The following is a 24679-nucleotide window of genomic DNA, read 5'->3' on the forward strand; positions in this document are numbered from 1 at the left end:
TGTGTATTTGCAGGGGAGGACACTTCTTCAACACGCATATTCTCGGTAGCAATTGATACTGATGAGACTCTCTCACTTTCTCTGTCATACAGGGAAGAACAAGTGTCGTTCTGCCCATGCTGCGCCCAGAGACGCGGTACTTTGTTCAGGTGATGGCCATCGCGAAGCTCGGCAACACGAGGCTCAGCAGTGCGCGGAGTTCCAAGTACATCTTTACTCCGGAGCTGTCCAACCCGGCAGGTGAGATATCTACCCCCAGACCCCTCTGCCAGCTCAGGGCCCTGTTTTATCAAAAGATGTGATCGATTTTAAATTTACTTACCACACAGGCTGCCAGAGACTTACAATGAAAATCGACTTTAAAATCAAATTTAACTTCATAAAACAGGGCCGTGATGCGCTAGGGAAAAAAAGGGGATAAATTGATGATGTGTATTTGTTGTCATTCTGGAATGATTGGGGAGGGGGGGGGGGGGGCACAAACTGATTTTTAAAATGGATTTTATTATTATTGTTATTTTTTTGTGTATGTGGCATGTTTGTCCAAAAGTAAAAATTCACTTCTCTTTGGGTACATTGAACAGGGTGTTGAGAATGAACATACATAGAAATTACTTTTACGTTCATCATTACATGTCAGGTTGTCTGGACAGTTCGAGCAAACAAAGTGATATGGAGTTGGGACAGGCAAGGACAAAAACATTGATTGTGATTTCAAACTTGTTTGGTTTATATGTGGCGGTGCGTCGTTTAATGTAGGCGTTCTCGTTTTGAACTGCATTCCAGATGGCCCGGGTGATACAAAGTATACAGGTCCGATCGCCCCCTTCCCGATAACGGGCCCCGGCCAGGTCCGCCGCGCGACCTGACGCGGGACCAGCCGTACTGGGAGAACGGCACCCCTGAAGGTGAGGCTGAGCTGGCGCAAGCCGATGGGGTACGAGGACTCCATCGACCGGTTCACCATCCACTGGGAGGCCACGGTCTGCTCGTCGGGGACAGGGGTGGAGAACGACCACGCCTCCACAGAGGTCAGTCTTTGCCTTCTTTCTGCTTTCTCCCAACGCACATCTTGGGACAGCCTTTCTCGTGTGCTCAGATGCTGTTTAGTGCTATGCATAGAGAAAGGTGGTGGTGGGGGGGGGGATGGAACATGGAAGCATTCTTATAAGAATGAAATCTTTTAATATTTGTTATAGGGAAAATATACCACTGATTTTCTTTTTGCTGGAGTCCACAGAAATACAGTTCTTGCTCTCGCTCTCTTTGACAAGATTCATAAGTCTTTCTTTGATATTGTATGCCCTTATCTTTTATTTCAGTATCTGTACTTTTTGGTGTTTATTCATTTTTTTCAAATGAGAATCAATCATAAAACTGCCCTATTTATTTTCTAAGATATCATGTGTTGCATGGTTTTCATAAAAAGTCACTCCCTCGATGTGTTGTCGTCTTACATGATCATGATTTAAACTTCCAGTAACTCTTTTAATTACGATATCTTATACCACTAAAGACTTTCCTCATCGGTATCAGTAGTCTTGTGGATGAGCGATTTCTCTTGTCTAGTCAGCATTGATATGGTATAGATGATTGTTTCTGTGAGCTATGAATTTTTGGTGTTGAGTCGTTCCTTGTAGCCTTGAAAACACTTTCTTGACCTTCAAAGTACTCTCTTGCCTGTTTGCAGTTAAGAATGCATCTTCTTTTGTCTTCATACTATATGTATAATATACTTCAAAATCATTTGAATTGGTCCTTTTCCAACTGGATAATCATATCTTCTCTCTCTGTTACACCTGATGTTTATGGATGCCAGAGGCATCATCTCTTCTCAAGCTACCGAAATAGTAATGTCTTCTCTGCCATGCTGCCTTTTCTTGGCTACTATTTATTTCACCATTTCATTTCAAATATAGATTTCTGTCCATTGCAATTGCAAATTGACCAGTTCTCTTGATCCTCTGTGTTTGTTCAACATTATCATCGCTGGGGTGGCAAAACCTCATATCTCAAATTTTGGTAAAATTCACTTTTTCTTATGATTTATCGTGAGATAATCAGTTCAGTGAAGGCCGGTCCAAATCCTAGCTGTCTTAACCCCGAAAATAAAGCCACGACAGCATGTCAAATGCAAGTCAGTCCCATTTGTTACGATGCTTTGGCTGCTGTGTATTTTCGCCCTTTTGAACATTTGGCATATTTGAGATATGGGGTTTTGTCGCCACAACAGGGATATGTAATGTACATTTGTATTTCTGACATGTATTTCTCTCTCTAAAAAAACAAACTATTATGATATGATTCTTCCTTTTGTCTTTCTCTTTCAACATCTGTGCCCTTTGTTTCCCTGCTTCTTTCTCTGCTCTGCCTCAAAAATTTGTCCCCCCACCCCCTCCCCCATCTTTCCATCTGGTTTTTGTTTTTCTGTTTTTCTCTCGCTTCGGGATAAACCCCAAAAGGGTGTACAAAACAATGACATTTATACGCCTTACCGTGCGAAAGCAGCAACCTCTCACGTAAGTGACCAGGTAGAGTGTGTGTTTGCCAAGCCTGCACGATGCAACCTCACACCCACAGCCTTCCTTTATAGTATGCATGCACCCAGTTATGACTTTACCCCCAGTCCCCTCACTCCCTCTAACATTCTAAACGTTTTTTATAACTTTCATTCCCCCCTTTTTTCATAGGGGGCATTTATTTTGAAGAAAAAAAAAAAGAAGTTGTTGGTAGAAATGTTTCACTTACAATTTGTATGTTGTATGCAAAATGAACAGAAGTAAATGTGTTTTTTTGATTGGTGCTGTGAGTGTGAATTGGTGCACCAAGCTGTAGTGTGTTAAATGTAAAACCTCTGGAAAGACATATTTTATTTGAGTCACAGTCACAGTATGTGAGATGTATGCCCTTCACATTGTATGGCTTGCTTGTTATCCGATTGCAGTGCAGTACACATTGTTTATAACAATTTTCCTTCACCTTGTAAAGTGTTACCACTTGAAAAAAAAAAATGGAACTGACACGAATGTATCCCTGCTGAAAATCCTGCACCAAGTTTGGGTTGCCAGCACCGTCTTGCTCATTTATTTTCTTTGTGTTTTTTTGTTTTTTTTTCTGTCACCTGACATCTTTTAAAAAGAGAAATGCTGTTGATTCATATCCCTGATGTGATTTTAGACGGGTTCTTCTCTGGGAATAAATTGGTCATTTCTGTAAACTACCTACCGTCTTTTGATTTAGGAGAACATTCAAATGGCAAATGAGCATAAAGTGCATGGTGGCATTGTGTAGTTGGATGACAGTATGTTGGAACGGAAGAAGAAGATTTATGATCACGTGTCCCAACCTCAAATTTGACGCTATATCCAAGGTGCGATTGTGAAATTGTTTTAGCTGTGCCAAGCATGGTTATCTAGGTGCAGCAACCTTTTTTGTGATACACCGGCAGCCGACTGTCGGGGGCGCCAATGTTTATGCCTCGGTATGTGTTGATTGGTCGTAAGACAACAATGGTTCAGACTTTTGCCACCGTGCCACCGGAGTAATACTTCTTGATCATGTGTTTAGTGAAAATAAACTGTGGGCATGTCAGCCCAAAATGTTTACATTCACCGCATATGCAAGACTTAAAGGGCAGAGGTGTGTGTGTGTGTGGGGGGGGGGGGGTGTGGGTGGAGGATGGGTTGAGGGGAGATTTTGAGTGAAGGTAGGAGCCAGTTAAGCAAAAATCATACCTCATGTGTTATTTATTGCTATTCGAGCAATTACAAGGATGTGTATTGGGTGACAGCCAAGCCAACATTTTGCTTTTTCTCACTCTTGATCTGTGGCGCATCAAATATCGAAGATGTCTTAAAAGTAGAAGTCTGGGTAGGATTAATGTTAGTGGGGTGGGGATGGGGGGGTGTCTGTGTCTGGCTGACGTCTCAAACCTCACATCTCAGTTATATGCCTTGGGAGCTTTCATGCTTTGGAGGGAAGCTCCTGAAAGCATCTCATAGAATCCCTCTTAATCCTAAACCTTTAATCTACCTCGGCAGTACTTACCTTCGAGCGTAGTCTCGCGCCACCAGACCTAGGTTACCCATGGGTATGAGGGTCCCACATTGCAAGAGTTCAATTTAATTCTATTCAAATCGAACCTGATAAAGCTGAAGAATATTATTGAAGACTGGAGAAAGCACTGTGGACATCAGCTTTTTCCCATTCACTTGATACTGAGGTGACCAAAGTGAACAAATAGCAATCATTTTGGTAGGGTCAAAGACTGTGACATAAATTATTTAGACTAGTAACTACTTCTATAGGGATTTTTAGATATGGCATCAAATGAAATAGCCTCTTTTACAGGATTTAATTTTGAAATGGTTTAGGGAGAGCAGGGCTCAATTACATTGAGAGTCTCATTCCCATGCATGGTCAGCTAAGAAGGACATTATCCTTGTTTTATTATCGTACCTGTTTTTTTTTTTTTCATTATTTCAGAGATTTCGGAGAGTTATATATTTTTTTTTTTCATTGGAAAGCCTTAGTATATTACAGGGTGCCAGGGTATCGTATATTATAGGGTGCCAAGGTATTGCTTAGACTGAGCTCAGTTACCTTTATATGATTTAGTCAAGGGGAAGACATAACTTTTCATATTGCACTCTACACTGTATGTTCAAATATGTTGTCAGAAACAGAAGATAAATGTACATTTTACATGTGTCATCAGTTTAGACCAAACTTGGCCCTGACACATAGCACTTGCTGTTAAAACAAAGGAGTTTCTAGATTTAGCTCTATATGTGTGCATAATAGCCCCCTTTCGGACAGAAAAAAAAAAATTTGAAAGGTATGCACAGTGCCTGTCTGGTTGAAAGTGCTTAAAATGTCCCCCCCCCCCCCCTTCCCGGTTTTGCTTGTTCGATTTGGATGATAGAAAATTAGATGTGTAAATAGTATCGGCATCAGAGCAGTGGAAAAGACATGTTTTGTTCTCATGTCAGCTTACCATTCATCATTCATGCCCCCACACCTCTAATTTGGTATTAAGTCCCTCTGGCTAGCTGTCAGTATGCTGCCAAAACTGTACCCCAGATTCGTCTGCTACTCTTATCAAGCACAGACAGAGACACTTGTGCTACAGAAATTGTTTAGTTCACACATTGTCTGGTTTATAGTTGTTCAACATGGACATTGCGTGTTGTACATAACCCTGATAACGTGGACATCATGGGACAGATTGGCATTTATAAACAAAGGGGAAATACAATTAGGAGACAAAACATCATTGTTGGCCGACAAGGATGTCTAATCAAGCACTCTTCATGAGTGATGGGATTTCCCATGAACTGGGGAGACTTAGTGGGCAAACACACCCCAAGCTATTGATATGAACACAGCCGGGGACACAATAGGTCTGCCACAGGTGTGAACGCACCCACAGGTGAGTTCAATTCACACCCTGTCGTAGCCTTGCATATTGTGTGCTTTGTTCTCACTTGACAGGCTTCTGTGACAGTTAGTCCAACCTGTCTTATGCAATGTAGTTCAGATGTAACCAGAAAAGAAAGGTGGAGGGGGGGGGGGGGGAGATGAGGGACGGGGGAGAGTTACAAAAAAAGAAAAATGAAGAGAGAGAGTGAAAGAAAACTCCTTGGTTGCAGTGGATTAGAGATTTTGCGGGATTTCAATGAGTTGCAGTAAGTCCTGGCACAGATTACGATGTAAGAAGATTCCTGTTAATCTGATTTGAAATTCTAGAATCAATAGTCAGAAGTCCCTTTCTTTCTCCCCTTTCCCTTTTCACATTTTATGCTGAAATTACAAGTGTTCTGTGATTATCGAGACCAATATATGCATGTTGTCAGCCAGGCTTCATTGAGGTGCAGTCTACAATGAAGGTATACCCAGAAACACCGAGGTACACACGCACACAACTTGCTTGCTTCCATTTGATTTACGACTACCTCATGTTGTGTGAGAATTCTTGCCCTTGTGTGTACAAACAGTAGAATATGTGCCCTCTAACCCAATGCAATGACAAAACTTTTAGGAACACTCATTGCAGGCCAGTAGAATGGACAAATTTTCAAATGTCGCTGACCTAGATGAACCAGAATGGCTCAAAGTCTGTCCAGAACTGGAGAGCTTTATACTCTGCCGAGGTCATCTGGCCCATAGAATCCCATTAATACTTGTTTCTGCTAGTCATTTTGGATGTTACTGCCACTCATTGGCAATAGTTCTTCCTAGAAATTGGGATATTTTGGAGGAAAAGATGTAATGTGCTAAATCAGTATTGTAAGGCATCTTCGACAATGGCCTGTACGTAGCTGTCCCTAACCCTCCCCATAGAATCACAAGCAGAACTGTTCTCATGCCAAACGTTTCTCTCTAAGGAGATCATCTCAAACGTATTTGAAGATAAAATGTGAAAAAAAAAAAGTTCAGTGATTACCACATATTGCCAAGATATTTATACGCAACAAACACAGAAACATAGCTTGTCATTCTTTAACTCTCAAGCCAACAGAGGTGACCATCCTTCAGCAAACTTTTGTTTTACTCTTCATTTATTCATTCATGGCTGGACTTTCGGATCCACTGCTATACATTGATAACAAATTGTATGATGGCTGCATGATCGTACGATCCCCTACCCCCCCCCCCCATGTTCTTCATGCATTTTATAACTGAGCTATGCTAGTGTACAAACATATCCTCACTTGCATGTTGCCCTTGTATTACACAGAAACACAAACATACTGTGAAAGTAATATTTTGATAACACTGTTTATGTCGCAAGGGAATGCATGCATCAAACACATGGCTCGTGCAAAATGCTCATTGAAGGGAGAATTTGCTTCAGAGAACGATATAGACAGTGATATTGGTGATGTCAAAAATGACGGTGCAATGAAAGTTGGAACCAAACTTCATGATAATGGTAAAGGTCTGAAGATAATCTAGTCACATGATATGGTGCTGTGTGACATCCTGGACAGGTTGGTTCACAGTACCAATTGTTCGACCTTTTTATCTCAATTTGCATATAAAAATACTTATTCGTTTGACATACAAAAATAAAGACCAGAAAAGTCTTAATTTGCATAATGAATTCAATTATGTGGGTTTTTTTTCGAGGAAAAACAAATATTATGTGTTCTTTTTACATCTTCAACAAAATCATGATGAAAATGTGTATAAAAAGTGAAATTTGTGATATTTTTGCATTGTTAATCAGGACTAGCATTCAAGGGGCATTGTCGTCATGTGATCAAAGTTGAGTTTTTTGTCAAAGCGAGCCTTGCATGCCATGTGTAATGGCTTACTGATATCAAGGGGGTGGGGGTGGGGGATGCAGCCTTTGTCATGATCTGCAAAAGAAAATATTGATGAAAATTACAATTAGAGAGTTGGTGTAGGACCTTGCTTTTTTTAAATTCACAGAGTTTTAATGTCTCCTCCGGTACATTCTCCCGTGATGAGGACAGACTTACTTGTTGATGATGTGGTATCCATTAGAAGTTGCATGAGCTCTGGTATTTGCATGAGCTTGTATACCACTGCATAATGGAATGATGATTAATTGATCTGCTGGTATAAATAGTGCACATGGCCATGGGGAAAAAAAGGTAACGAAATGTATTTTAAGTGGCTTTTTGTCTAATTAGCTTTTGACTAGTACTTTTTTTATGATGATGAGAATGGATAGAATTAGAAATCTCTGTAGAAATATATTTAATTTGCATGACACTGGAAAGTGAAATAATGGCTTGAGTTGGCATACCCTTGCATTAAGAAAATTAATCTGCAGTGATTGATACTGAAAGAGTCTGTGCATGTTTTGTATGTCATGTAGTGTATTGTACAAACTTAGATAGCATCCATTCATCTGGCCTGAAGTTCCCATATTGAAAAAAAAAAAAAGAAGAAAAGAATGTCAGACAGCCAAAATTTAAGTTAAATTTTTTTTTATAATTTTTTTTTCTTAAAGATGAGTAACACTTTGAATATCTGTAGTGAGATGTGTTCTTCAGAAGATCGAAAAGAATCTCTAACCCATGTTCCTTGCTGCATTGTATATCCATGAGCCCCCCCCCCCAAAAAAAAAAAAAAAAAAAAAAGGGAGGGGGGAGAGAAAATCATACATATCCATGCTCTGTCCGATGTAGTTTGTTGAATATCTATGCCAAACCATATACTGACTCCATGGCACTATGCCTTTTAATAACAGTGAGTCCATTGGAGATTCAGCATAAAAGCACATTTTGTTAATGAGGTCTTTTAACAGCGACCCCACTCAGTGTGTTAAAGTGACCTCACAAAGCTATGTTGATAAAATTTGGTGATAAACTATCACCGCACCCCACCCCAGCTCCTTTCACGTAATCTCTCGGCCGACTATAGCCATCCAGAGACTGTTTATGGAGCTGCTGTGTCTACTGCCTGATGACCCTTACTGATAAACCGAGAGGCAACTATTTCTATGCACTTCCGATTATTTCTATTTCATCATAGAAGAGGGGGGCAGTGCTGATGCAAATATGTAATTCAAGTCCTGGGACGATTAGCAGAGCAATATGTTTACATTGCATGGGGGTGGAATGGAAGACTTTTTTTTCTCCTAATCATTACCTTTAAGCTGTTCATATGAAGATGTACCCTTAAAAGCATGAGATGATGTATATATATATTATGTCAATATGCTTTTTTTGTGTGTGCTACTTGATACCCATGTGAAATGAAGGTGTGTGTAGCCTGTAAGTTATGATGGAGATGAAACTAATCCATTCTTCTTCTTTTCTCTTTTTTTTTTTTTTTGGTACATTTATATGGACTGGTGAGAGTGTGTTTTTGTGACTTTGTCTTTTTCCATTAAAGTTTTGATTCATAGTGACAATTGCATAAGGATGTGCTTCAGAGACATCTAGGATTTTCCAAATGATCACTGTGTTTCCATTTCATCCTTTTCTTTTGAGAAAGCATCTCTGCTTTGTTGTTGTTGTTGTCATCACTATAGGAAGTTCTGGACATTATGTAAAAAATGGCATTTGAATAGATCGATGCATCTTGTCAATGTGATATAATAATGTATTAGGTATTTGTCCTCCGTGGCATTTCATTTGTCTTTTTTTTAGTAGTGTGAGTGCGCGTGTGTGTATTAGATAGGCTGCATGTTTTTACACCACTGGCATCGTACAACACTAATGGCAGTTAGTAATGATGATGACTGCAGAGACGGTGATGATGATGATGATGATAATGATGATAATGATGATGTTGATGACTGTCACTTTGACAACATGTAACAAATACCGTAAAGCAAGAAGTATTTGCGGCACAAAATTTTTGTGAATTGGAGCTGACAGCCTTCTTTGCGGCATGAAATTTTTGTAAATTGTCACTGGCATCCATTGCATTCTAGTGTCAGACAAGGATTTTTGCTTGCATTTTAATTTCCTGAATCTTGGCTCTCGCAAAGTTTACAAAATGAAGCTGCACAAGAAAGTTACTAGTTTTACAGTATTAAAGCATGATTTTTGATGAATTACGGTCATTGAATGAAATCGAGACCTGTGTAATCATATTGGAGGAAGGTATGATTGCAGACACTAACCGTGATCATTTGGTTGTTTGTTTCCTCTACTGGGCCGCTGCAGGAAACAATGTTCGAGCTCTACGACCTGTCGTTCGATTGCACCTACGAGGTGTGGGTGAAGCCTGTGTACCAGCACAGCTGGGGTCCGCCAAGTGCCAACATCCAGATCGTCACGCCCCCATGCACGGAGGTCAAGTTCCGCGGTCTGAAACCTGTCTGTCCCACTCCCAGTAAGTAGTGCAAAATTCTGGACTCAATCAAAGAAACTGTACAATCTTTGCCATTTTGCTTATTTGGGTATTCAGTAACATGCATGTACATACTTATATCAATGATTTCTTTGTCTATTACTTCAGTTTTTAATTAAGTTCCCAATTGAGCTATTCATTTGATGATTCGTTCAAGGAATATTCCTTGAACTGGGACGGTCCCCTACATGTATCTCCATATGTGATGCAAGTGTATTGTGGACATTAGTAGTGTAGCCCGTCTATATGTCAAAAATTCGACCTTGATTTTTCCGAGAAAATGGGAAAAAATGAGAGTAATAAATATAAAAATAGTATCGCTATGTATTTTGTTGAAAATCAGGTCACGTACTTTGGAGAGGTCAGAGAGCTTATAGTAATAATGTAGCCTTGAAAATAGGGAGGAGCGGGCAAATCAGACAGTGAGAAAAAGAAAATTATGAATGTATCGATAAATCTATAGTATTGATGCTGAGTTGATAAAAATTTGTTTTGACGGGATAAAGCCCGTAGAGCTGCTGGAGGAATGAGAGCAATGTGAGGAAGAAATGTGCGGGTACGAAGTGTACACTGATGAGCGCCGGACATATCAGACAGTGACCGACGGTCAGAGCAGACAGCCAGTGAAACAGTATATCATGAATGGACGAAGTCTAAGCGAGTGAAACAGTATCGTCTGCTGGAGGAACGAGAGCAATGTGATGAAGAAATGTGCGGGTACGAAGTGTGCACTGATGAGCGCCGGACATATCAGACAGTGACCGACGGTCATAGCAGACAGCCAGTGAAACAGTATATCATATGACTGGACGAAGTCTAAGCGAGTGAAACAGTATCGTCTACTGTAAAATGTGAGGGTAAGAGGTGTACTCTGATGACCGACGGGCATATGAGACAGCGAGTGAATACAGAATATGACTGTCACGATAAATACGTAGTATTGAGGCAGAGTTGATAAACATTTGTTTTTGAGGGAGTATATAGGTATTGTGGACGTGCTCGCACTGACACGTTAAGAGTGACACGAGAGAACATGAATCGATATCTGAATGACATTTATTTCAATCCAGAACACGAAGCCAGTTTTGGCGGGGTAGAAAAATTGTACAAGTTCGTGCGAGAAGATGGTCGATATCGCTTAAGTAGGAAACAAATACGAGAATGGTTAGAGGGTATTGACACCTACACGTTGCACAAACCGGCCAGACGTCGGTTTAGTAGAAGCAGAGTCATTGTTGGCGGTATGGATGATCAGTGGCAAATGGATTTGGTAGATATGTCTGCGCTCTCCCGTTACAATTCGGGGTATAGGTATCTCCTTACATGTATAGACATTTTGTCTAAATTTGCCTGGGTAGTGCCCATCAAAGACAAACGTGGCAAAAGCTTGGTCAGTGCTCTGAAAATTATCTTCAAAACGCAGAGGTCTCCGCTAAAGATTCAAACGGACAAAGGCACTGAATTTACCAACAGAATATTTCAAGCCTTCTTGAAAGAGAAAGACATTGAGTTTTTTACAACTGAAAACGAAACCAAGGCTAGTGTCGTCGAACGTTTTAACAGAACGTTGAAAGAAAAGATGTGGAAATATTTTACTCACTCCAACACGTTGAAGTATACCCGCATACTCCCGAAACTCCTCCAAGCCTACAATAATGCCCAGCACCGTTCGATCAAAACAAAACCCGTGCTCGTCACCAAGAAAAATGAAGGTATCATCTGGCAGCGATTGTATGGTGATCAATCATGGGCATTACGTAAACAAAACAGACCTCGCTACGAAAAAGGTGAAAGAGTACGCATCAGTAAGATGAAACGAACTTTTGAAAAGGGGTACCTCCCCAACTGGACAGAGGAAGTGTACACAGTGTCTGGTCGTAAACATCGTGATTTACCCGTCTATCATTTAACCGATGATAATAACGAACAATTGAAAGGTACATTTTACGAACCTGAATTGCAGAGGGTGCGTAAGGACAAGGCGGACATGTATAGGGTGGAAAAGATACTGAGACGGCGAAAGCGAGGGGGTAAAACCGAATATTTCGTGAAATTTCTAGGCTATCCAGACACGTTTAATGCTTGGGTAGATAACATCGATAAAACCTATCGCAATTGAGGGAGGGCATCATTTTGACGAAAGAATCAGTATGGAAGGCGAGGAACAATTTTACGTGACTCTACCCAGTAATAGTTCGTTCGATTATTTTCCGGATAATACAGTCACCAGTTTTAAGACTAAATTAGCCGCGCCGCTCATATTTCACGCGCAGTGGGAGGTGGCATTGGTGGAAATAATTTATCCTTATTCTTGGTATAACGTGAATATTACGAACAACACATTTCAATTTCTACTGTCCGAAGAGGTGGTCAGCCATTGCGTTATACCTGAAGGACATTACAAAGATATAGGTAGTATATGCGAGGCACTGACAGCTGCTCTACCTGAACGATTTCGTAACAACTTCACTGTACAACGCGATTCGAGCTCGGGCAAAGTTATTTTTGATTTCGATCAAGTCAGCGCCATACAGTTAAGCGAGGGATTAGGTTACCTGTTGGGATTTCCCCGCGGCATCATTCGCGGTCACGCACAGGCGCCTTTTTCTCCGAACGTGAATGGAGGGATCAATACACTTTATCTGTATACGGACGTGATTTGCAATCAGCCCGTGGGTGACATCAGTGCCCCTCTCCTGAGAATTGTTCCCGTTCCCCACAGAAGGGCCGGTGAGATCGTCACGTTTACTTACCAAACCCCTCACTATCTGCCCGTAAAATCAAAATACATAGACACTATACAAGTTGATATAAGAAGTGACTTTGGGGAAAAAGTGCCATTTCAGTCCGGAAAGTTGGTAATTAAACTCCATTTTAGAGCTTGTCGTTATCTACATTAACGGTGTAATGCCGCGCCATCGAGAACAAGTGTGGTCTCATCCCCAGTATGGGAGTGGATCTCTGCCCTATTTTCGAGGGGCGAGAGTGCAACGAGGATATGGGCTGGGAAGTATGCTTAAAGGTATCTGGAAATCGGCCGTACCACTCCTGAAAGCTGGTACAAAGTACTTGGGGAAAAGAGCGTTGCAAACAGGTGTTAATGTAGCTCAAGATGTCATGGCGGGAAAAAGTTTGAAAACTGCTTCAGCCGCACAAGCGAAAAAAATTAAACGTCGATTGGTCGAGAGTATGGACGCACCTCCTGTGAAAAGAAAGACGAAGAAGAAGAATGACAAGAAAGTGAATAAAAAGACCAGACGTAAGAAGAAGGCATTCATTTACACTGGCTCTCGACCGGTGAAAAGAAGCAACGATATTTTTGATCGGTCCTGATCACTCTATTACTATTTTTAACCGAAGACAGAGAGTGAAAGCTAAAGTTGAGGGCATAATGGAAAAGCTACACAAGTTATCGTGCGACTGTTCTAAATCGGAAATTGACCTGTTCAGCATCCCCCCGACTCAGACGACCATAGAGCAAGGAAAATGGGTCGAGTTCTTCCCCGTGACGAGCATAGCCGATGCCACGCCCATACAATTTCATCTGCAAAGTTCGCCGGAAGAGTATACCGATCTTTCTCAAACGCTGCTACATCTCAAGGCGAAAGTTGTTAATGCGGATGGTACCGCCCTCACCGATGAATCCTCTGTAGCACCAGTCAATCTTTTTCTACATTCGCTCTTCAGCGAGGTAGATGTGATGTTCAACGATACACTCATCACCCCTTCCACGAACACCTATCCTTATAGAGCTATGTTCGAAAATCTTCTCACCTACGGTCGCGATGCAAAATTGTCGCAGCTAACTTCGTCCTTGTTTTACAAAGACACGGCGGGATATATGGAAATCAATGACCCTCTGGCCTCGAGTAATACCAACGAAGGGCTGAATAAACGCCACGAGTTTACCAAATTGTCTAAAACGGTAGACATGGTAGGAAGGCTACACGTGGATGCATCGTTCCAAGATCGGTTGATTATGGGAGGGGTGGACATTAAATTCAAACTTCATCGCAGCAAGAACGCATTTAGTCTCATGTCGTCTACCCCTGAAGCAAGCTACAAAGTCAAAATCACCGAAGCCAGTCTCTTGGTGAGACGCGTGAAATTGAGCCCGACCACATCGCTACTGCACGCTAAAACATTGGAAACGGAAACGGCCAAGTATCCTATCAGACGAGTCGTGACAACCTCTTTTTCAATTCCCAAAGGACAGTTGTCTTTTACCCGAGAGAGCCTGATTATAGGACAGATTCCCAAGCGAATGGTGATTGGTTGTGTCAGTAACACGGCTTACAATGGATCTTACGCCAGAAATCCCTTCAATTTTCATCATTATGACCTGAATTACATAGCGTTGTATGCTAATTCAGAACAAGTTCCGTGGAAACCGCTCCGTCCTCAGTTTACTGGATCTTCCCCCAATTACATCTTGGCCTATCAGACTCTGTTTTCTGGTACCAATAGTATGTTTCACGACAAGGGAAATCATATCACTAGAGACGACTACGGAAAGGGATACGCCCTCTACGCCTTTGATTTGACCCCAGATCTGTCGACCGACGATTACTTTCAACCCAAGACTTCCGGATCAGTTCGACTGGAATTGACTTTTGCTTCTCCCCTGTCCGAAACTGTGAATGTCGTCGTTTATTCCGAATTTGAATCTATCTTAGAAGTTGATCGTAATCGTAATGTCACTCTCGACTATGGTAATTAGATATCTGTCGAGATGAACACGCGTGAACTCTTGGGAGTTGTTCAGAAAGAACCCAAACTAAACGGGACTTTTGTTGGTGTATTTCCCGCCGATAAATTACCAGTTTTAGCAACGAGAAGAAGAAGGAATGGAAGAAAAAGAAGAAGAGAGACTGAGAAAAAAACCGTGTCATTGATTGCGAATGTAGATGGTCACAGAGAAATAGGTTCTCATTGGATTGCTATTTACATCGACAGTAGAGGGCGTGGTGAATTTTTTGATTCATATGGTAGACACCCTACTTTATGTTCGCCCTACTTTACCAAGTTTTTGAATGCCAATGCCGATGTGTGGACGTACAATAGAAAATCGCTACAATCCAGCTGGTCTACAGTGTGCGGGCAGTACTGTCTTTATTATCTTATACGTAGAGCCAGAGGTGATTCGATGAGTAGCATTTTGTCTGAATTTAATTCTCGCACACGGGGGCAGAATGATCAGAGAGTGTACCATTACATCAACAATTATTTACACTCTCCGCCACCACTAGTAGATGCGAATTTTCTGTACAATCAAATAGCAAAGTCGTGGATGTTGAAATAGATGCTATGCTATGAAAGATATGCTGGTTCTAACGTGGTACGTCAAAGCATGCCGTAGTAATTAGATGTCTGACTGTACTGTTACATAATAACCTAACGAAGCGTGTTGTCTTTGGTACCCTCATAAGTACCGCGAAGCTGTTCATATATGTTCGTAGTTTGTACGTATAAGATATAGCTCTTTCTCTCTCTCTCTCTCTCTCTCTCTCTCCCTCTCTCTCTCTCTCTCTCTCTCTCCCTGTGTCGTCTTGTACACTGTAATGATTATGTCGTGACGTGACTTGATCCTATTTAACTGACCGCGATATAGTAACTTGCATTCTGTTAGCAATGTCACACGCGTGCAGAATAATGTCATTGTCTGATATGATGGTATCAGTAAGAAGTATATTCGTAGAATATAAATCGTACTGTCTTGTCAAGAAAATAAAATCTCAAATACACACACACACACACACACACACACACACACGCGTAGGTATATTACGCTATGTATCTTCTGATTATATTGCTAAGATTTTTATGTACATAGGTGCCATAAAGTCAGGCGTAGATATTGTATGCTCAAAATGTATGATGTATAGCTCTGTCTCTGTGATAGTTGATATTATTAAGAATTACGGCGTGAATGTTATAACCTGAAGACTATTTGTATAGTTATCTTTTATCTTATAGAGTTTATGGTGTTGCATGTTAACAATAATATATATATATATATATATATATATATATATAGTAAATGTACATTTTTGCACGCTATAATGTATTAACCTAACCACAGCACACACACACACACACACACACACATACACGCACACATACACAACTTCACATAAGCTACACGTTTATAATGTATTAGTCTTACAGTATTAATCAACACACACTAACACACACACACACACACACACGCAAACATGCAAAACCTCGGTTGTGGGAATTATTGCAGCTTAGTCTATAAGATTATAGAATGTGTAGCATAGACTCGGACAAGAGTGATACAGTTGCAAAGTTTTATACGCTGTACATGGTAGATTTATTGTCTGTACATGTTTGACTATAATACACGATTGTGGTCTCAATAAATAAATAAAGCGTTTACAATTCATATTCATTTGTCTTCATCTTGCTTGAATTCACGTGTACACGTCTTACGTAGAGGTTCGTTATGTATTGTAACATTCAGTGAATGCATAAAATATGATTATGATAATCATTACCAACGTCATTTCACAATACCATCGGGTAGGCTGAAAAAAAAAATCAGTCGTCTTCACATAAAACTTGACGATCGTACACAAGTGTCATAAAAGTCAATAGGTACCGTTGTACTCTCGTTAAATCGTTTCGATGCATGTAAGGCATCAATTGTAATCTATCCTATAACAAAACATTACACCAAACAATACACGGCGAAGGAGCATAAAAACGTTGCGATACATGTATGGTATCAATATGTGTGACCTATCATGGCCATTCGTTTCCTCTTATTCTACCGAGACGCGGTAGGGTTAAGACGAGAAAGATAATATAAAAATGATATAACACAATACACATTCAACAATTGTCTTGATGTATCAACGTATTCAGTAACATTAGCTTAGACATTTATCGTCAAGAAAATACTATACTATTCATTATCATAAACACATTTCTCTCAAATCTCAATGCATTAGGTCACAATAATTCAGAGACTTTCCCACTTGAAAGGTAGAGTTCTCTTCTTTTTTTTCTTTGCACGTGTAGTCATCATCATCCTTGAGCTTGCGCTCTTAGACCCTTTCTTAGTAGCCCTCTTGTCTACAGACGTAGGTATGAACCCTTTAATTTTCATGTCTTGCATTGCGTTGCGTCGTGCCGTATTGACAATAAGTGATTCGGGCGTATTGCTATTGATCAGAATTTTAAGAAATTCTTTCCAACCCGCTGGTTCGTGCGTATTGCGTACCCTCATGACATCGTATATTAGATCTACTACATTTGAGCCTGGTACAATGGAATCACCAACGATCAACTCTCTATTTTCATTCAGCCAGTCGGTGCTGTCTTTCTTTTGCAGTAAATGATCTAATAACAAACTCCCTCGATGTTTTACCGAGGGGGGTAAAATCTTTAACACATCCTCCTTCAAGGTAGCGTATTGATGGTCAGACAATTCGTCGGACTGTGCTTTTGTAGATGTCGGATCATGGGTATCTGCGTGTCGCTCTCCTAAGAGCACTTCGATCGGCTTCTTCCGACTGTTTTGCTTTTGCAATTGCAAGTATCTATACAAGATGTCATTGTATCTTTGCAATTTTTCTCTATCCGATAAGGCGAGATTTTCTAGCACATCACGAATAGACTCGTCCAATATAGACAGAGCTTTACCCGTAGGTGTTTCACGCTGTGGAGATACTTTTTGCAAAGAACTAGCAAAATCGTGAGGCACCAATATCATTTTCTTGGTGTTTTGCATACTACTACTACTATTAGCCATGACAAGTACCAACAAGTTTAACAAAGAGAATCGATTCTGACAATCATACACTCGTTCGACACCTTAAACTTAATCTATTAGTATCACTTTGATTAGAAAATACATCATTTTAATAACATTGACAAAATAGGTCCCAGCAGAGATGTGAGAAAACCTCCTCTCTGGACTAACATTGATTTTCGAGCTTTATAATCATTGCGTTTGTTACCTACGAAGCGCAGCTCTTTCTTGTGCCGCGATAATGCCTTCTTCTGACTCTTAGTTAATTGAACGTTACCTTTTAAGCAGTTTGCGCAACATTCGGATAGACATAAAATGAGATCTTTGTTGGCGTATTCTAAAAGAGCCTTTCTCTGTTTAGAATTACATTTATTCAAGACTTGCAGCTCCGGCAAGTGGTTCTTTAATCTACGAGACATATTGAAAGAGTGACGCAAAAATGCTACAAACGTCTATTTTATGGCTACCTGCCAGTCACAATCAACCACCACGTATTATCGTGATGCACAAAAGAGAGTAATTCTCTGATCTTACGTTTTACAAACGTACACAACGGTCAAATCGGGAGGAAATATCTTACTACGTAATCTATACTCTTCCTGCGTTTCGGGCTTTAGATCAATCAACAAATATCCATAAGGATAACGAGTGGCATCTTGGTACGCTTCTTGCAAGTATTTGCCACGCCCCGGGTATAGTTGTTTACCTAGATGAGCAATTTGCAATTTATCTCTGGGGTTCTTAAACACAATCAGATAATGACTGTTTAAACTGATGGTTCTGAGTTCTTTGGCCTGGTGAAAAAGATTTTGTACTATGAATATGACGGAGAGGTTGCGATGATGAGAACCGCGAGTGAACAAATTGGTGATTCGCGCGTCATTACCGCATTCCGACATTAAATCATCTATGATAATAAGATTACAAAATGTAGGATCTATCAGCTCGTCCAGATTGCCCGGTATGCCTTCTATTAACTGTACAAAAGGCATTTCTCGCATCATCTCTTCGTAAGCTTTTTGATAAACCCCGTAACACCATATTATCTTTTCTGGAGGCGGATCGATCATCTCGCGGTGAGAGTTTAGAATTTTCCGGACAAATACTGTCTTACCACTCCCCGTGGGTCCTGCCACTATGCAGGTAAATGGATGAATGAATTTTAACGACATGACGATGACAGTGTTTTTTCCCCTCTTCTTTCGAGAAATCGCGTCTGAACTAACGCGGTTTAGTGTCATCGCAGTCTATTATATACTCTGATGAGATGGACATTATTTAGTGTTGCGTCTTAATAGCTAAACCAGGATGCTGGATGCGTTGAAAAAGAATGAACGTAAAGGCTTAAAGAGGTCAGTATCTGGAATTACACCATTTTGGAGGAGTTTTAAGATTTTTTCTTCCGAATGATAAGTTAAACTAAAGGTGACTACAAAAAGAAGGGTTAGGAAAGCAGATAGAAAAACTGATTTCCAAGGCATATTTCGCTTAACTGTCAAAATGTCACGTTCCGTGAGTTCTACCGGATACTCCACTTCCCCTATTACCTCCTCCTCCCCCTCGTTCACCCGTGCGCGAGAATCAGACACGTTCATCATTCTTGAGAGGCATACGCCGAAATGGCCTTTCTTGTTGTTAAGAGGTATGATTTATATTATTATTCGTGGGGAACCCATCCGTATGGCACGGTAAACAGGTTATCTTGAATGACTCTCTTGTCGTAAACAATGCGGTAGTCTTTGCTGAGTGGTTTAGACAAAATGCGCTGTCTTTTGATATCTCTCGTGATGTGATGATTATCGGTGACCGTTACTTTGTAAGTTTCTTTGGTATTCAATTTTTTCACCATGCGATTCAAGACATTGTAATTCAGGACTTGGGAATTTTTGTAATTTAGAGTGATCCCTCTGATTTTGCACACAGTACTACCATCGTTCAATTGATAAGCGTAAGATTTTGGCCCCCCTGCCACAAAAGTCACAATATAACGACCATCCAATTCATCAGTAAGATCACCGAGGTAATCTCCCAAGGGAGGCGACCATTCGTCGGGAATATGTCCTCTTTCGACATAAATGATGCTATCCGTGTCATAATAGAGCACCCTATCTCCTAGACGATCTAAGATATGAAACAACTTAAGCCTGGCCTGAGCGGTAGTGAAGGCAGCTATGACCACGTTAGATTGTTTAGATAGTTCCTCAAATTCCTCCGCCACTTGCCATCTTATTTCTACCAATTCGTCAGAAACGAAGTTTAAATCTAATATTTGCTTGTCATCCGCTGTGAGAAACTCGTATAATACTGCAGGATCCTGAGTTATCTCTATTTTGGTCAAGTTATTTCTCATACCCCACCTACCCCAAAATGAACATAATTGTAATTTCGCCAGCGCGCGCATGCCTTCATTTCTCTTGATGTTTTCTTTATCTAACGCTATACCTTCGTGACGAAGATAATCCGCGATATATTTATCTCGATCGGCTTCTGACTTACACCAATCTGGCCACCCCGAGGACTCCTGTTTAATTTTCAAAAATTGATCTACGTAATACCGGAATAAACCAGTTTTTGATTCGTCGCGTGGCTTCCCAACCCAGACCTCTCTTTCTTCTTCTACCTCCTCCTCCTCCTCCTCTTCCGCGCATTTCTGATATTGCGTTCTACGGGGGAAATGCCAGACAGATTCGATCGAGCTAACTTCATAACCTTTTCTTATGGCTTCATTCAGTTCGATAGAAACCCAAGTACCGTGTAACATCCTCTCTTCGTCAGAATGTTGGCAGGTTTGCTGATTGTAATCTCCAGCGCACGTTCTACACAATGGAAACATTAATTTACCATTGATCTTACTAGGTAGAACAGGATGAAAGAGGTCAGTTGGAGGTAGTATTTTACATCGGATAAGACCAAAATAGTTGGAAACAGGTTTGAAATTGCTCGTAATTACCTCGGGATGTCCTAAGGGGTATACACCATACTTATTCACCCATGGATATAGAGAGGTGAAGTCCACATACTTGATTTTTTCGTGTTCGTTGCAATCGTACAAAAGACAAGTAGCATTGGTTCTACCTCCCGTGAAAGCCTCTCTTGGGTCAAGTGGTACATAGTCATCGATACCGGGCAGTGTTTTGATGTGGGGCGGTACCTGATTTTCGTCTTTCATTCTCTGCCAATCGCATTCCCACATAGTGACCACTTGATACTCCTTCATAATTTGTACAATGTACGCTTCTCTAGCCAGAGTGTCTAGAAATAATTCACCCATAATCCTATCTTCATAATCTGGACTAGGCGTATCAAATTGGTAACACTTGGGACATCCATGATATTTACACCCGTAGAATTCATAGATAGTTTTGTTGCTTTCGCAAAAACCATCTACCCTGTATCTACCCACCGTTACCTCCCCTTCATTCCTCGCATGACGTATGTACGCATTCTCTTTCTCACTCATGTAAGTTAGCCATTCTATTGAGACTTTAGAGTGCTTGTAACGGAGATTGTAGCCTTTAGGGGGAAGAACAGCAATGGTATTCTCGTTGAGAAAATTTCTCCTGTACACATAGTGGCAGGCCGAGGAAATGGTGATGCTTTTCTCAAAGGGGATGACGCCGTTGGTAGCTTGAAAAAATAGGTCCTGAAAGCGCATACAACATTTGCGCAGGATGTCGACATCGCTGACGCAATATGCGTGTAATTGTTCTGCCATGATAAATTCCTTGTTCTTGGATTTCTCGCTCTCGTACCATTTCAAAAATTCTTGCCTTTTGGCGCAAGACATACTATCGGGACCATAATATTTGACATCGGGTAGGGGACCCGTGTACGCCTGGTTTTTGGTCGTGTTAAAAAAGTGAGGAAAGTATCCCTTTTGCAGTTCTTCAATACCGAAAGTTTTGGGCATGTTCGCCAGAGGCATTGGTAAGAAATTGAGGGAGTCGATGATCTTGATGTCATTCAAGGAGATATCAATGCTCATGATCTTTGCACCGTTCAAAATCATCTTGGGAATGATGCAATTGCGATAGAGATAATCAAGAACAAACATCCCATCATACCCTTTCATATTGTGGGCCACTGCTATGACGTTGGAATGCTCGTCTATCAACCATTTACAAAAATCATCGCCAGTCGTGGGTCCTTTGAAAATGAATTGTCTCTTTTCTCCACAATGCGTACAAGGAGTGTCGATAGCTTGGTCACGACATTCAAAACAGGTAATTTGGGCCACGCAGTAATTGGGCACGTGTATCCCACTCTCTTGAGTGCACTCGAAATCAAAAAATATATAACTTTTTTGTTTATTTTTCTCGAGGGGTTCGGGTGAGACATAACACTGATGATTGAACGGAAAAAAAGCCCTGACAGTGTTTGCAAAATTTCTTGCTACAGTCATGCTCGCGCTTGTGTTTTTTTAAGAGTTCCACGCTGACATTTCTGTCACACGTCACGCACCTGTACATGGTCTCGCACACTTTATTTTCGACATGATTTTTCAAACAAGTAGCGTTCTTAAATCTACGATTACATTTGTGACATTCTACATATTCGTCCGCTCGGCTGACTGCGGGACAAGTCGAACCGTAACACAATTTGCAAATGCGTTGGCAAGAGTGTTCGCGCCTGTGATCGTAGCCTTTCATACACTTCTCGCAATAGTAGCTTTTGTTCAAAAAGGCTTTCATGGAGGTGATTAAATCATAGTGATCGTCTGTCTGCAGAAGATAAATCGTATGATCTCTATCTTCGGGACCAATATAGGTGATGTAGTTACAGGCTCTTCTGGAAACAACCACTACTCTGTAATTGGTCATCATGGGAGTTTGTTCGAAACGTTTAATTTCCGGAATACCACACAACTGCTCGATGGGTATACCAGCAGCTTCGTGCAACTGTCTAGCCATTTGTCTCTGTAATCTAGTACCGAGTTGAATAGATCGCTTTTGGGGGTGATTTTCAATTTTGGCTATCATGGTCACGATCGCTCTTGCACAACACATTCTGTCATTGTCAGTATTATTATTAATGCGCAACACACATCGCATGGTTTTCAGTAATTCATCGTAATCCGAACATTTTCTCCTATTCCTCTTACCACCTACTGGCATTTCCATATGTATCACGTTGAAAGCTACCGTTTCGTCCAAGGTTATTTCTTCGTGGGACTGTAAGGTTGCCTCTAACTTTTGCATGAACACATCGTGACTTAGCTGATCTTTTCTCACAAAAGGAAGACTTACGGGCTTGTCTAACTTGGGAGTATTAAAAACGAGTCGAATCATGTCGTGATCACGAGCATCTCTTATCATATCATCTACTATACGTTGAAACAAACTACTGGCACGCGGCAAGGCATCTATCAGTGGCGTCAGTTCGTTATGAGTAGGAAAAGAGACGGTGTAATCAACAACATTGGCTTTAAATTTCTTATTGGTTCTTTGACTCACTCGTCGAAGAAAGTATGAAGGAGATGGCGACTCGTGAGAAGTGCTGGGTGTATCTGCTTCCTCCTCCTCCTCCTCCTTCTCCTCCTGCTGCTCCTCCTGCTCCTCCTCCTCCTTTTCCTCCTCCTCCGCGGTGGTGTTGATGCCGCCTTGCTGGGCAGGAGCAGCAGAGATGTCAGGTAGTGGTGGTTCGGTGGAAAGCGGTGGAAAATGTGTTTGGCTGGTCCGGGGGCCGGCTTCGGTCGCTAGGGGTGATGTGAGTTGTGATGGTGATGGTGGTGGTGGTGTTGGTGGCAGACGTTGGTCTATATGTGAAGGTAAAAAAGAAGGAAAAAACAAAGATAAAAAAGAAAATAGAGAATGACTGGCAAAACACAAAGACACAGACACAAACACGCAAGAAACCATACATTTCTTGTAGGGATGAATGAACGTATGACACTTACCCTGGTACTGTTCATATTCCATTAACAATGCATTCAAATCGTCAAGCGAATTGCATATTGTCAGTCTCTCGTTAAATGTATTGGAATCCATGCTGCTAGAATGATAATGATGATACGTCAGAACACGGACTGTCAATTTATATTCGAGTGAACATGCAAGGTACAAAAATAGTACACGGTTCTAGGAAAAAAAAAACACAGGTAAGGGTATACTCACGTGGTGTGTGATGAAGAAGAAGAGTTACCAAATGTAATCTTCTTCATCTGGCGTTTGAACTGCCATTAGCAGCTCTAAGGGGATGATGATGTCACCATCCCCATTGCGGGGCAGTCCTTGGAACATTGGTATTTGGACTCCCGGGGGTAAGGAAAAAGCCATAGTCCCCGCGGGGATATGGTCTGGCTTCAGCCAGCAACAGCTCCGTCACTGCTTTGACTGTCCATTTTTTTTTTCGAACGGTTGTACTCCAGTTCTCGCAAGTTATATTTATACTGGTCAGAGCAAGGGGCTTTATGTACAGTGATTATGGTACTAGCTTCTTACATCATATTGCGTAAACTTTTTTTTTTAAGGACTGTTTTAAAAAAGGAAAAGGAACGTCCACCGATCATCTTACTATAGTACACTTATTTTTAAAACTTGTTTGTTCAATCTGAGACGTATGAACTCTGTATTTCGACGAAGAAACAAAGGACGCTATCCATGGGCTAATGTACTTTAGATTTTTTTTTTTTTTCAAGAAAAACATAAAGACATCCGCCGGTCACCTTACTGTAGTACCCTTATTTTTAAAACTTGTTTGTTCACTCTGAGACGATTGAATTTCGTATTTCGAAGAAGCAAAGGACGATGTCCATGGGCTATCGTACTTTATAATTTTTTTTTTAGGGCTGTGTTTTTCAAGAAAGACAAAGAGACATCCGCCGGTCACCTTACTGTAATACCCTTATTTTTAAAACTTGTTTGTGCACTCTGAGACGTTTGAACTTTGTATTTTCGAAGGAGCAAAGGGCGATGTCCCTGGGCTATCGTACTTTATAATTTTTTCAGGGTTGCGTGTATGTGTGTGTGTGTGTGTGTGTAATGGGATGGCATGTCCACAAGATCCCTTTTGGATAATTAATTAAACAAATCACACTGAACACTCGTACATGCAAGTAATATATAT

At 40.9% G+C, this 24679-nt stretch overlaps 1 pseudogene; it reads left to right on the forward strand.

The window, feature by feature from the left end:
- The first annotated feature begins 92 nt into the window (after window positions 1–92).
- The window catches only part of LOC139745165 (anosmin-1-like), a 38368-nt pseudogene continuing 13781 nt past the window's right edge, over window positions 93–24679 (forward strand).

The sequence above is a fragment of the Diadema antillarum genome, unplaced genomic scaffold (genome assembly GCF_040938485.1).
Source record: "Diadema antillarum isolate AM-2024a unplaced genomic scaffold, OU_Dant_1.0 seq00001238_RagTag, whole genome shotgun sequence".
In the NCBI taxonomy this organism is placed as follows: Eukaryota; Metazoa; Echinodermata; class Echinoidea; order Diadematoida; family Diadematidae; genus Diadema; species Diadema antillarum.